This window comes from Anopheles aquasalis, chromosome 3, assembly GCF_943734665.1.
Source record: "Anopheles aquasalis chromosome 3, idAnoAquaMG_Q_19, whole genome shotgun sequence".
Lineage (NCBI taxonomy): Eukaryota > Metazoa > Arthropoda > Insecta > Diptera > Culicidae > Anopheles > Anopheles aquasalis.
This window is the reverse complement of record NC_064878.1, coordinates 35,766,564-35,779,063: the sequence shown is the minus strand read 5'-3', so window position 1 is coordinate 35,779,063 and position 12,500 is coordinate 35,766,564. Positions and strand designations below refer to the sequence as shown.

Genomic DNA, 12,500 nt, shown 5'->3' with positions numbered 1-12,500 from the left:
ATGTAGAGTTTTATAAGACTCCACGAATGCAGCGGTTCTGCTGATGAGACTAAAGAGCCTGAGTATCTTGACGCTACTGAAGTACACCACTAGCTATTAAGAGCTCTTCAAATATCGACATGCATCCTAAGATCGCACATAGCGCACATATACCGTACCTTATCAGATAGTAGTAGTAATAAAATCAACTTTAGTTGTCCTAATTTCCATAAAAAATAGAGAAATACGGTTACATTGAAAAATTACTTATGTAAAAACCTACCATCGTCCTTCGTCTATATATTAACAGTGCGTAGGACGAGACGGTAATGTGCCCTTGAAGAAAGGGTAATGCAAAATGTATCGTTGGTAACGAACCATGCAAATTAGATACCGTCTGCTACTTTCATGGATCTTAGATTTGAACGAATTTTCATACATTCATTCATTGTCAAGAAATTCATTTGAAAATTTGTATCTTACAAATATATCATTTCATAAGAGCACATAGTCCTTTCTGTATGCTTGTAATATTATTATACTAAAACAGCTGCTGTTTTTATTATATTCAAAAATCAAGCTTCGCATGAATTGAACTACTGATTCCTTGCATTAATGATCTCTACATGATTTCACATGCAATGCGTCCTATTTCAGGGGAGCTTGTGTTGCCTATAGCCATACGTCTTCCCTCTCAAAAGACGGCAAGCGGTTTAGAAGGACAAAGAGACCAGAGGCAAAGAAAATCGCTTATTATTGCACGCTAGTCCTCCAAGGCTATTCAAAGGATTGCGGCAACGTTAACAACCAGAGCCATTCTAAGATGCTGGTTTTCTGCATTCAGGTTTTTGGTAACTGACTGACGTAACATTGTTTTCACGACACATATTCCTTCTGTACAGAGTGGTTCAAGGTTTTACTCTATTCAATGCTTAAAACCAGCATTCAATGAATGTCTGGCATGTGTTGTAAAGTGCAAGGATTTCTTATCTCTAGGATTTTCAGGTCAAACTCATTAGCGAATCTATTATTATGACAACACTATCATCGGACTACCTTACAAACCAAATCTATACGAATGTATTTCGAATCACATTGTTGTATCGATTTATTCGGGTTTCCATCCTCCGTCCAAACAGTCCTCTAAAAAGCAACTTCAGTTTCAGTTTGCAATTTTCAGATGAAAATGTTGTGCACCAGTCAGATGAGCGTTATTTACATTCGGCCAAGATTTAAAGATTTATTGCACTGCATATCACTTTAAAATGTATCCTGCGCTTGGGGTGCATTTGCAGATAGCACAATCTTGCACCAATCAATCATTATGCACATCCTTGTAAATGATGCTTACATTCAAACATAGAAATGCTCCGAAAACATCCAACACATGATATGTTTCTGCGCTAACCATTTTTGCTGCAGTTATGCTTGGTCCTAAGATAGTATTTTTCGTCTACAACAGGATCTCTCTGTCCAGCGGCTGCCAAAATCAACGACCCAGAATGTTGTTCGTTATAAAGCATAGATTCAAAGGAAAACAATTAGTTTGTCTGTTTCAAGTAGTAACCAAGTCCTTAGAATGACATCCGTTTTCCCGTTATGTTCATTTTCGCTGTTGTCTCACATCTCTCGTTTGCTACACGCTCTCACGTTAAAGGACTCACATCGTCGTTCTCGCGATGACCCTTTGTCGTTACAAAGCGAGAATTAGTACTACTCCAAGAGCGAACATATTATGGAGAAAATGGATCCCATGGTCACAAGAGAGCAGCAGTAGCATCAAAGAGCCTTACTTGATGAAATACTTGGCGTGTGTAGGAGGGATGAAAGACGAAAAAGTAAAATGGGTACGAACTGAGATCGAACGAAACAATAATCGTTATGTGATTTCCTCACTCAGAACACCACACGACCACACAGGCTCGCGCACACCCATCGGGCACACCACATGCTGGAACATATTTCAGGCACACTCGCAGAACATGACTTCCCACTACCACTTTCAGTAAAATTAGTAGGTTGGCTAAATGTAGAACGGTGTTAATGTATTGTAAATCCAAAGCAGAAGGAACCAGAGGTCACACTTTGAGCTAACAGTTTGCGAAGGAAATTTCACTTAAGCTTCATTTTTGTCACCATCACTATGGTACAACCCATCGGGATTCCGTTTTGGCACATATGAACATTTCACTTGCCTACGATAGAGAACGGTGACGACGGCCTGAACAAATCAAGGACGGCAAGTGAAATGTTGATCTCATAACGAACTTGTAAAAGGAACCAACGCTATTATGTCGTAGGATTAGCAAAGGAGAACGCTGTTTTAGCATAGATATGGCATTCACTCACACTCGAACGCGCAAACACGGTCCTGCTCGATGCGGGGGTGCTGGTCTGTTAAAATTAGGCTTCTGCTACCTACGACGGCCTCTGAACAACTCAAAATATTCGAGAAAGTCATTCCTTGCCGAATATTACATATATTTCATCGGAGAGGAAGAGAGAAAGAGAGAGTTAGAAATGCGAAGAATATGGAGAGTAGCCAAGTGTCGAAAGAACATTGCAACCGCACATTACTACGAGGACATGCACATGTTTCTACGGCATAGAGAATGAGATATCCTAGCTCCGACGTGGCGGTGAAGCAAACATTTCCTCTCCCACAATTGGAAGCTTGCAGGAGAGTAGCTAGAGCTTTCCGTTATTAATAGTTTTCAAATTGAAACAAACAGAATTATGCCAAAAAAATATGCATGTTGTTTCAAATTGACCAGAAATCCATAAATAATTTCTTTTTGTTACCATTTTTATTATTATCTGAAATTATTTGCTGCCCTGTCCGTCTGGCAGACAAACTAAACGAGTTTATCGTTTGATAATAGTCATGATAGTCATGTCATGTATGACCGAATCATTCCCAGGAGCCAGGAGCATTAACGACAGGTAGCGAGGGAAATGGACTCGATCCCAATATTGAACCAGGTTTCGTGATCATATTGCTGGTTGGTCTGTTGTCGAACAATGTTTAATATCGATAGCAGACAACTTAAAATTTATCCCAATTTTTTGCCTTTCTCTTTAATCAATATTATGCCAAAATGCATTTTTTATCCTTATACTACATTTTTTTAACTACGATTAAATTGTATAGTTTTATGGTCTATAGTTCATTCAGAACTATACATTTGTTTAAGTTTTATTATTTTAAGTTTAATTTAATTTGATTTATTTATTCCAGATTTATAACTTTTTGGTCAAATCTTGCACCTAAATCCACTATGTTTCGTTTTTTTTAAACTTCATCATTCGCTCTGAGTAGCACATGCGCAATTTCAACACCCGCGCAAACAGAAGCTTTCCTTTAGGGTTTAAGCTTTCATGAGTGTACTACGGAAAATTTATTAGTGCAATTTTTTTATTTTGATTTCGAGAATGTTGTTAACTTTTTCATTAATTTAATTAAATGTCGAATGGAATAGAAGATGTAATGGTTATCAATACCAGACAAACGAATATGACCCCAAATAATTAATTCCCCTGGTTTCAACTTTTCTTGAATTTAAATCAGCTGTTTTCTCAACGATTGTCTCCGATGAAAATGTCAACAACGGCCAAATATTTTTCTTCCTTCCCTGATCGATATTCAATAGCCAGCTGTGATCGCTTGGAGGATCTACAACAGGCATTACAAAAGCATGTTCGAGGCATCACATACTTCACGTATCCTTGGCACTAGTATTTTACAGAAGATAATCTGTATAATAAGAATAATTATTACATATTTTGCCGTCATCGCCACCTCAAATATCGGTTCGCATTCCGACAACTTTTTAAGTATCTCCTTGCGTAGGACAAGACATGATAAGTAATGTGATGTGCATCATACTCAAAATCACGCACGTAGCCTCGAATGAATCGGTGTCGAAAGCGTTCGTTACCCTCATAGCCAGGAGCTGATGGATGGGAGGAGTTCTTAAATATTTTAAATTGAAATGTATTGAACATATTTTTAACTGTAACAACAACGACGATATGACAATTTTTTCAGTAATAAAAAGTGACTAAAACACCATTTCTTCGAATGTTGTAAAACAAGTCAATGGTTCCAGTAATTACTTTAATTGAAATCGTTATTCATTATTGCGGCTGTTTCATAGTATGCGCCTTTTGAATACTGAGGTCATTGACTATCTTCTATTATGTTGGAGCCATCAGGTTCTGTGAGCATTGGCAAAAAGCCACAGAACACAATGAATGGGCTGAATGCGCTGTGGATGGCGTCTGATCTTTTATTATTTAAATTAAAGAATTTGCATTGTTTCAATGTGGCCGAATCCGGCTGCAATGATGAAAAGCGCAGAGTATTTTTAACGCAGAAGACATTGAACTTGAACTCTTTCGCGTCACTTCCGCAGTACACGATCTATCTGCTACTATGCTTTTTATTGATGTGAACCGGGATAAGACCGATCGTTACCCTTCTGGTGGATTCTTTGAGCCGGAATTGCATATAAAATCACCTGTTATGCTTTATGCTGACAGCAATGGCGGTAGTATTAGTAGCGCCACCTCCATAACTAGTGGATTGTCAGCATTCGACCGAATTGCTGACTAATTCGCAGATCAAGATTCTGAGCGTTTGCCGCATTTTAACTTTTCAATGTAGTTGTTGTAGAAAAATAATATAAGCGCTAAATAGTTTAATTCTCCATTCCTATTCGATAAAGCAGGATATTGGGTCAGGATTATAAATCTTTCCGGGAATAACGATATTTAACGATCTGACCATTCGATCTCTCAACAATGCATGCAGTCGGACTAGTACAGAGACTGCATGGTAACAAGCATCGGGACGCTGTAAATGCCGGGGATTGGCATTGGGAACGGTGCTGTTCAAGGCCTTTTCAGACAAGCGAAGACTACTAGTGCACCCCCATTTCACCATTGGTCAGAAATAATGATACCAATAATAATAACAGTAATATCTATGTAACCACCCTGCTTCTGGGGAGGGGGAGCCCAAGAACCGAACAAAAAGGTGTTGCGTACAAAGAAGGCTGTGAAGTGCATTACATAGCAAAAGGCAACTGCGCCGGACAACGATGAACTGCACTTGCGTTACAGCATTGGTGGATATGGTGAGCACTTGATGGTGGGCAACGGCAATATCCACTGCGCACTAAGCCGCGCGCAAGCCTAGGCGCAGACCCAGCCCAATCGACTGTCGGATCGGCCCAAGACGTGGACCGTCAATGCGAAGGAAGTCTTGCGATATCCGTTCTCTTTTGTCTACCGACGGCTGTGGCAGTCATAGTTGGCGTCAGCTTCGCAGGTCACCCTAGCAATGTGCCTTTCACTTCTTGGCTGATGTCTAGATGAAGACTACTGCTGCTGGAACCCCCCGAACTACGATCCATGTGCTGCTGTGACAGGCTGGTGGCTGGAAAATGGCCTCGAAAGCCTTGGACGCTCGCGTAGAATGGAACGTTCGATGTTGGGTGAGGGCAAGGGTACCCCACCCTTAAAGGCCGCGCCTTCCTGCGGGGCTCGTCATTCCGCACCGTAAGCCAGTTCTCACTTGGACCGAAGAATGAGACGAATATAAAATTAAAAAGAAAATCGAATAAAAAAAACCCAGGAACCGGAGAAACGGATCAGCAGACAAGTGCTAAGGTGTCCGTAATTAAAATGCAAGAAGCCGTTCTCTTTGCCATTCGAGTCCAGCCAGTGCAGTACCTACGGCGGCAATATATAGGGCGGCTCACATTCTTACTGCCCAGTCCCCATTCTCGGAGACGCATTTTATTCATTCTCCTTACGGAGTTCTATCAGCAGGATCCCAAGTGCCAAACGTATGCCCGAAATGCGACAGTATGTGGCGTCACTTTCAAGTTGACAAAACAACATAAAAGGCGTTTCACGCCATGCAAGCATAGTACATGGCCATAGCTAATTTTTGTGAGCAAACCCAAACAGGAAGCACAACTCCCTATCCCACCGTTCAAGGTGATTAAAAGAGGGACACGCCGCGAACAAAACTAAAGACGCACATTGCGCTATTGTGATTTTGAAGTTGGGAGGCTTGAAGAAGGAACGTTACAAGGTGCGCGTGTCTGCACGAATCTATGCCAATTTTTCTTTACGAGCCGTTTCTTGTCAGCCGGATCTTTGCTACCATGACGCGGCTGTCACTCAACGGGCCAGAACAGGAATTTTTCCTTCCAACAATGGGTCTGTACCAATTTTCCATGTGGAGCGACTTGTGACCTTTGAAGAGCAAAAGCCCCAAACAGGTTTGTAGTCTGTAATCAACCCATGATTGTTTGCTCGCTTCTTCCCTCCTTTCGAAGAGTCAAACGAACGAAACATGTAGTATGGCAGTCTTTTTCGTATTTTGTCCAAACCAGTCTTTTATTTAAAAAAAAAGCAACAATAATAATAAGACGCACCTTCAATTGGGAGGTTTCTTTGGTTTTGTTTTCATTCTTCCTACAAAGCTCTTTCGTTCACTTCGTGGACTCAGAAGTCGCCCCACGGTTTGTGGGTCAGTCGGGCTGACCATCTTCGCCGGAAACCGTTTGTGGTTAATTGTTTTCTTTTTCCCGGTCTCAGCAGCCTGTTGCAGAGTTGCTCTACTTCAGTTCAACAGCAAAAGCTGTTGTAATTTTTTTTTTTCAACATGTAACAGATTATTGGTATCTGTTTGTTCCATCCTTCTCGTGCAATTAGGTTGCCGATCAGTAAACGTTAACACGATCATTCCAACCGCGTCTTATATAATACGGAAAATCAATGCCCAAGGATTTTGTTGCGGTACGAATGTTTTTAAAGGACGATACTTACCAAAACGCGATCATCAGAAAGCCGTGTCATCAGAAGTTACGCAATGACGACATACACATGAGATCTGTTTCTTCTGTTTATCATTTTTATTGGTATTTTTCCGGAAAAAACTAAATTTTAAATCTATTTAATAGTAATAGTAAGTTAAATTAAATTTTATGTAATGACACATGCTTCATGCTGCTCTTTCTATCTTTCATTGAAGTTCATCTTCTCCTTCGAGTGGAGAAAATCTTGCTTTACAATCGACCAGCAGATGCCACGCACTTCTCCTATGCTCACAAATGCTAAAGGGGTTAGCTAGCTTACCGTCAATTCAGAGAGCATCATCATGCCACTCCGTTTGCTAATTGATTCGTTTTCCAGTTTCAATATCGTAGAATAAAACAAAAAACCAAATTTGTCCAATATCAGACCGAACATCCCGTTTTTGTTTTCTATCGCAAATTATTGTAGCGGAAATTGAGAAGTAAACATCCCACCACGGATGGGCTATTCTTGGCAACCCCTGTCGTTTTAAACGAGTTTTTTTTTGTTTGTTTCTGTAAACACTTTCCTTGGGCAATCGAATGCAAACAAAACAATCATCCGATACAATAAGATACTTATCGATCCATCATCTTACGCTTACAACGCACACGTGTGAATGCATGCATCGATTTGCCTGAGCAAAGTGAATTTGCGACAGTGATTGAGTTTTACGGCTATTCATTTGTTGCCAATCCGTTTTTAAATTCAGATAAACCCCATAATTTACTTCCCCTGCACACTTTTTCGAAAACAAACCGGATGATGCGACTGCTCCAAGGAGTACTGGAAATAGAGCGATAAAAATCGAAACTAAAAACGTGTGCCCACAGTTGCATTACAGTAGCTCCTTATCTGCTTAACTAGATTCTAGTTTGTAATAACTTCACAAGTTCGTGTTTTCATATTTTTTCACATTTTTTCACACCATTTTGAATGTACTCCCATTAGCTCACTTTCCCACTTTGTTGACATTGGTTAAACTGTTTATAGCAAAAACTGACATCTGATCAACGTTTTTTTACCTTATATAATCAAGATTTTGTTTGTTGGTTTTTCGGTTGATTTTTTTTCCGGATATATTATCGACATTCATGTATAATAGAAGTTGTTTGTTTTAGAACCCATTAGACGGTCCTTTGTTTTCCATACATCTTGTAACTTCTTTCTGGCGCTAGTGTATTTATGTCTATCTCTGTGTGTGGTGTGTTTCCGCTGCCGATTTTTCTACCTCTATAAAACGCCAATTATGTGCCGAAGGATAAAAGTTGTCTTTAATAACTATAGGACTGCGAGCTTCAGTCGGTATGGGTTAGGTTTTCTGCTTCGGTAAAACAAAAGGGAAAGTATCAAACTGTCAAACGATCTCGATTCAAACAGCACAGCAGGGTAAGTAAAGATAACAGTGGACGATATTACAAACTAGAGAACCAAAGGAATGCTAAATATGATGTAGCTTTGTAATTCGGGCCTACATTTTTTTTTATCATTTATCAACCATGCGATCTTTATCGAACCATTTATTCACTTTCCAGATAGTTACAGTGTTATCGAAATCGTATGAATTTAATACCATGCTAGACGGCCAGATGTGTGACTTAGATCACCTTTCCGCACCCTTCGCCCGTCCTTTAAAGGAATCGAGACAATCGAGTCGGTGTTCGGTTCGGTTGCTAACGGTTGCTAGGTTCAGAGTAGACAGAACAGAAACAATGCGGGTTACGCTTAGCCGCACACAAATGCTTAAGAAAACAATTTGGAAACAGACCGGTTTGTGGTGGTACTCAGTTGATAGTTTGTAGTCGCAGAATTGAATAAATAGTTTGCGGTTGATCATACGGTTTCATTCACCCTTCGTGTGTTATTCGATGTGTTTTAAGAAGTTTCTACATGTTTTGTCTTTATGCCATTTATGTCTTTGCAAATCAAGTGCGGATATCGTTTGAGCAGCCGATCCTTTTCTAGACACACACACCGTGTACTAAAACCCTCCAGAACATGATGATGTAAGCCATTGATGCCGATTTGCTGTCTGTCTGCACAGAAAGTGGCCCGGTGAGAGATACACAACACATCCATGATCTCCACCGATCACTTACTTGTCAATTGTCGCCGAAAAGAAATCGAAAAAGCATTGCTCGGCGTCAAAACCAATGATTAAAACTAACAATTAATCAACGTAGTAAAGTAACAATGTGGTAAATAGTCGTGTCGATCTGGTATATAGTTTAAATCATCTTATGCTTCAAATACCCGACGATAATATGATTCACGAACGATAACTCTGTCTTGTCTCATGGTGCCCAGCGCTTCCAACTACCTCGCTTTTTCTTTTCTTTAATTTTCCTGTTCCAGTCTAGCTCTTGATTATCGCGGCAAACACCATATGGTACTACATTGGCGATCCTCTCTCTCTCTCTCAGTTTGACAAGACATCGAATTTTAGATACTCAATGTTGGACTCACTGTGGAGTTCTCGATAAATCGTATCATGAATAAACATTCTAGTTTCTTTTTTTTACTGTTTACTATTACGCGTTTGATAGCGATTCACAGTTTCTTGTTTTGATAGTTTTTTAATGTTTTATACTTTTTTATTTATTTTCTCCAAGTACATGTTTCCGTTTTTTTTGCTGTTTTCTTTAGGGGTTTATTGTTCTAACAAGTCGCAAGGCCATTTCCGCGGCTGCAGAAAATACAATTGCAGACACACAGCAGCTCTTTGCGCCGTTCCTTGTCAATGATCTTCGTGGTGAGCATGGTGGTTTCATTCTGTGTCCCACCGCCATCAACGCTCCCACGCCAGTGAAGGTTGGACCAAAACTTGCTCCATTGTTTTGTTGGACTTCCCTTTTTCTTTTACTATCTGTTATATGAGTGTGTGGATGTGTATGTGTATGTGTATGTATGGAGAGGTGTTTATGTATGTTGTCAGTCCTTCATCAATCAGACTCAGCGGTATATGCACCTGTCACGAGCGGCATTACCTTCTTTTAGCACGAGCACATGTGATTGAAGTTAGCAATGTAAAATAAAAAATTGTTTGCATTTTGAAATCTTATCAATTCGGCTCGCACAAACATTTTTCCCCTCTGCAGTAATGCATAAAATCGTCAACCGACATAGCAAGCTACGGCTCAGAGTTTAAGACCAAATAGGAATTCGGTTTTTTAAAAGCATTCATAAACGAACTTTGACCAGATCGTTCGATCGTTCAGAATTCGGGTGAAAGTTGAGCGCGAAATTTCTTCCCCCACCCACCCACCCCACTAGCCTCAATCACAATATCGCTTCGCTATCTCAGACCACTGCTCTCACAGACGATCTCTTTCCTCCTTTGTCTTCAGGTTCTTGGCAAAATGTATAACATGTTTGAGTTCTTTAAGTAGAATTTCACTCGTTTCCTGTTAATCGTTCATCATCGTTTCTGCTGTAGCATCTTAAAAAAAAAAAAAGTTGAGGAGGAATAAACACAGCCATGTCTCAGTTATAAGATTTCCCTTTTCCTTTTTTGTGTTCTGTCTTCTTACTAGTTTGTTTGTTAACGTGTTTTTCGCTAGCCCTTTTTCCTTCAACCCATCCACACCCAATCACTCCTCCCACAAAAGTGCTATCGTTCGGTTGACGAACTCTCTGCTTTTCTTCTTCTTTGTTGTGTACAATTACAACAACACCCCACCCCACCCCCAGGCGAAGCCACTTGCTCTATTCGGCTATTCGGCTTTACAACTAAGCCACATGAACCCCTTCTCTGCGTGCAATTTTTGAGATCCTGTTTGTTGGTAGTTTTCTTTTCTTCCCGTGCTTCTTTTTTTACGTAACACGCGCTCTGTGATTTGTTCTGCATATTCCTAACTCGTCCCCAACCCTTCGGCTTCTTAGCATCTTCTCTTCTCCGTTCGCTTACTTAACAACAGTCTTCAATACATGTTTGCTTTACAATTATGTACAATCTTTTTTTTTTTCGCTTGTTTGTTTGTAGTTATTAGAGTGTAGGTGTGTGTTGCTTTGCCTTTGATCGCCTAAACTCGTTAAAATTTTGTGTAAATTCAGTGTTTATAGTATTCGTTTTTGTGAAAGTAACACCAGCTGACGGGCGGATGATTCGTTTGTGGATAAGTACATGCAATGATGCAAATGCAATGTAACCACCGCTTCTAGTTGTCACCTGTTCCCCGTTTTTTTCTACCAGCCCTTGCATTTTTCAGACGATGTCTGTCGATGTCCCTCAACAGAGCAGATAACCATTGGCGAATTCATGGCACGGTATTGCAAAGGGAATGGATGGGTTTTTTTCCAGTACGGCCACGGAGCGTACGTTCTTAGGTGCATCCCAAAGTGGCCAACCAACACACATCGAACTTAGTTACCAGCCAGCCAGCCAGCATTGCTCTCCGGTCCACATGTCCCCCCCGGCTCATGAGTCTTGTGACGGACCTCTTGTAGCAATGCGTGCGCTTCTTAGAGAGGGTGGCCAAGGCAGAACTGAGTGTATATCACCAGGAAGAGAAAGAAAAACATGTCACCAACAACACCCAACCGCAATACCAACAATGAACACGCTCCCAATCGTATGCGTTGGGATGAATTGCTTGTTATTCTTAAGTGGTTGTCCTTTTGATTGCGGTAATGATTGAAGAGCATACACATTTACTCCAATGGAACGAATGGTTCGCAGCAGTTGCTGCTGTTGGTGCGCCAGTTGTATCGTAGTTTATGTTGAAATCACAGAAGTTTCGTTTTTTTTGTTTGCTTTTCAAGCGAATTTATGGAAACAGAGAAATCGAAGCTAATAGAGACAGAAAAACCAAAACTCTAACTCTGGCTGTGCTCCCAGCAGGGGCATCAAGGGAGATCGAAAACGAACGTTAGATCCCGGATCCTTATCGCATATCGCGAGCCATCGGCTAATTACTTGCTTATTAAGCTTCGACAAGCCCTCTCTCTCTCTCTCTCTCTCTCTCTGGGGGGTTTGGGTAATTCCCAATTTGAAGCCACGCATTTCTCTCCCTTGCCTCCTGCGGCAAGTAATTTCAAAACATATATTTCTGTTTAGATTGTTTTCAATGACACATTTCCGATTTTCCCAGCCCGGCGTCGCCACCGCACTCAATCCTTCGCGTCGCTAAAAGATTGGACTAACAAAAATAAAACAAAATGGTATCTATTTCCTGTAGTCGACCTGTTAGCTGTCGCTTGCTACACAGCAATATGTTCGCAATGATCCTCTATTTACGGATCAAACCAGACTTCTCATTACTGTTTTCCAGATTGAAACAGCTCTCAACTGATACCCTCGAGTGGGACGAATATATATTTAAAAAAAAGTAGAAACTAGCGACCACCAGGCAGCGATCAACTTTGTAGCTAAAATCCCCCGGCTTTGGGAATAGCTTCCACTGCATCTCTTAACACCTGGCTGATCCTTCCCACAGACGCATTACTGTCGGCTACCGGCAAAGGTAGGTAGGTGGTGAGCAGGAGCAGAATCTAAACTTACGCGAGAGGCTCCACGGACTGTATAGCGTCACTTGAACAGTGAATCGAACTGTGCTCAAGAGAACAATACATTTCACCGTTGGGTGTGTACAGGATCGTTAGGTTTGACTGTAGATCGGCTGGTGAATGCAGAATGGACGATGATGTTGATG

At 40.8% G+C, this 12,500-nt stretch overlaps 1 protein-coding gene across 5 annotated transcripts in view; it reads right to left on the bottom strand.

Annotated features, from left to right (window-relative positions):
* Positions 1-6,885: 6,885 nt before the first annotated feature.
* LOC126579063 (terminal nucleotidyltransferase 5C) overlaps positions 6,886-12,500 on the bottom strand; it is a 33,921-nt gene continuing 28,306 nt past the window's right edge. For all 5 annotated transcript variants that reach the window (XM_050242316.1, XM_050242314.1, XM_050242315.1 and 2 more), the window contains one exon: positions 6,886-12,500. This exon is cut by the window's right edge and continues 2,356 nt beyond it. The gene's annotated coding sequence lies outside the window, so the exon portion shown is untranslated.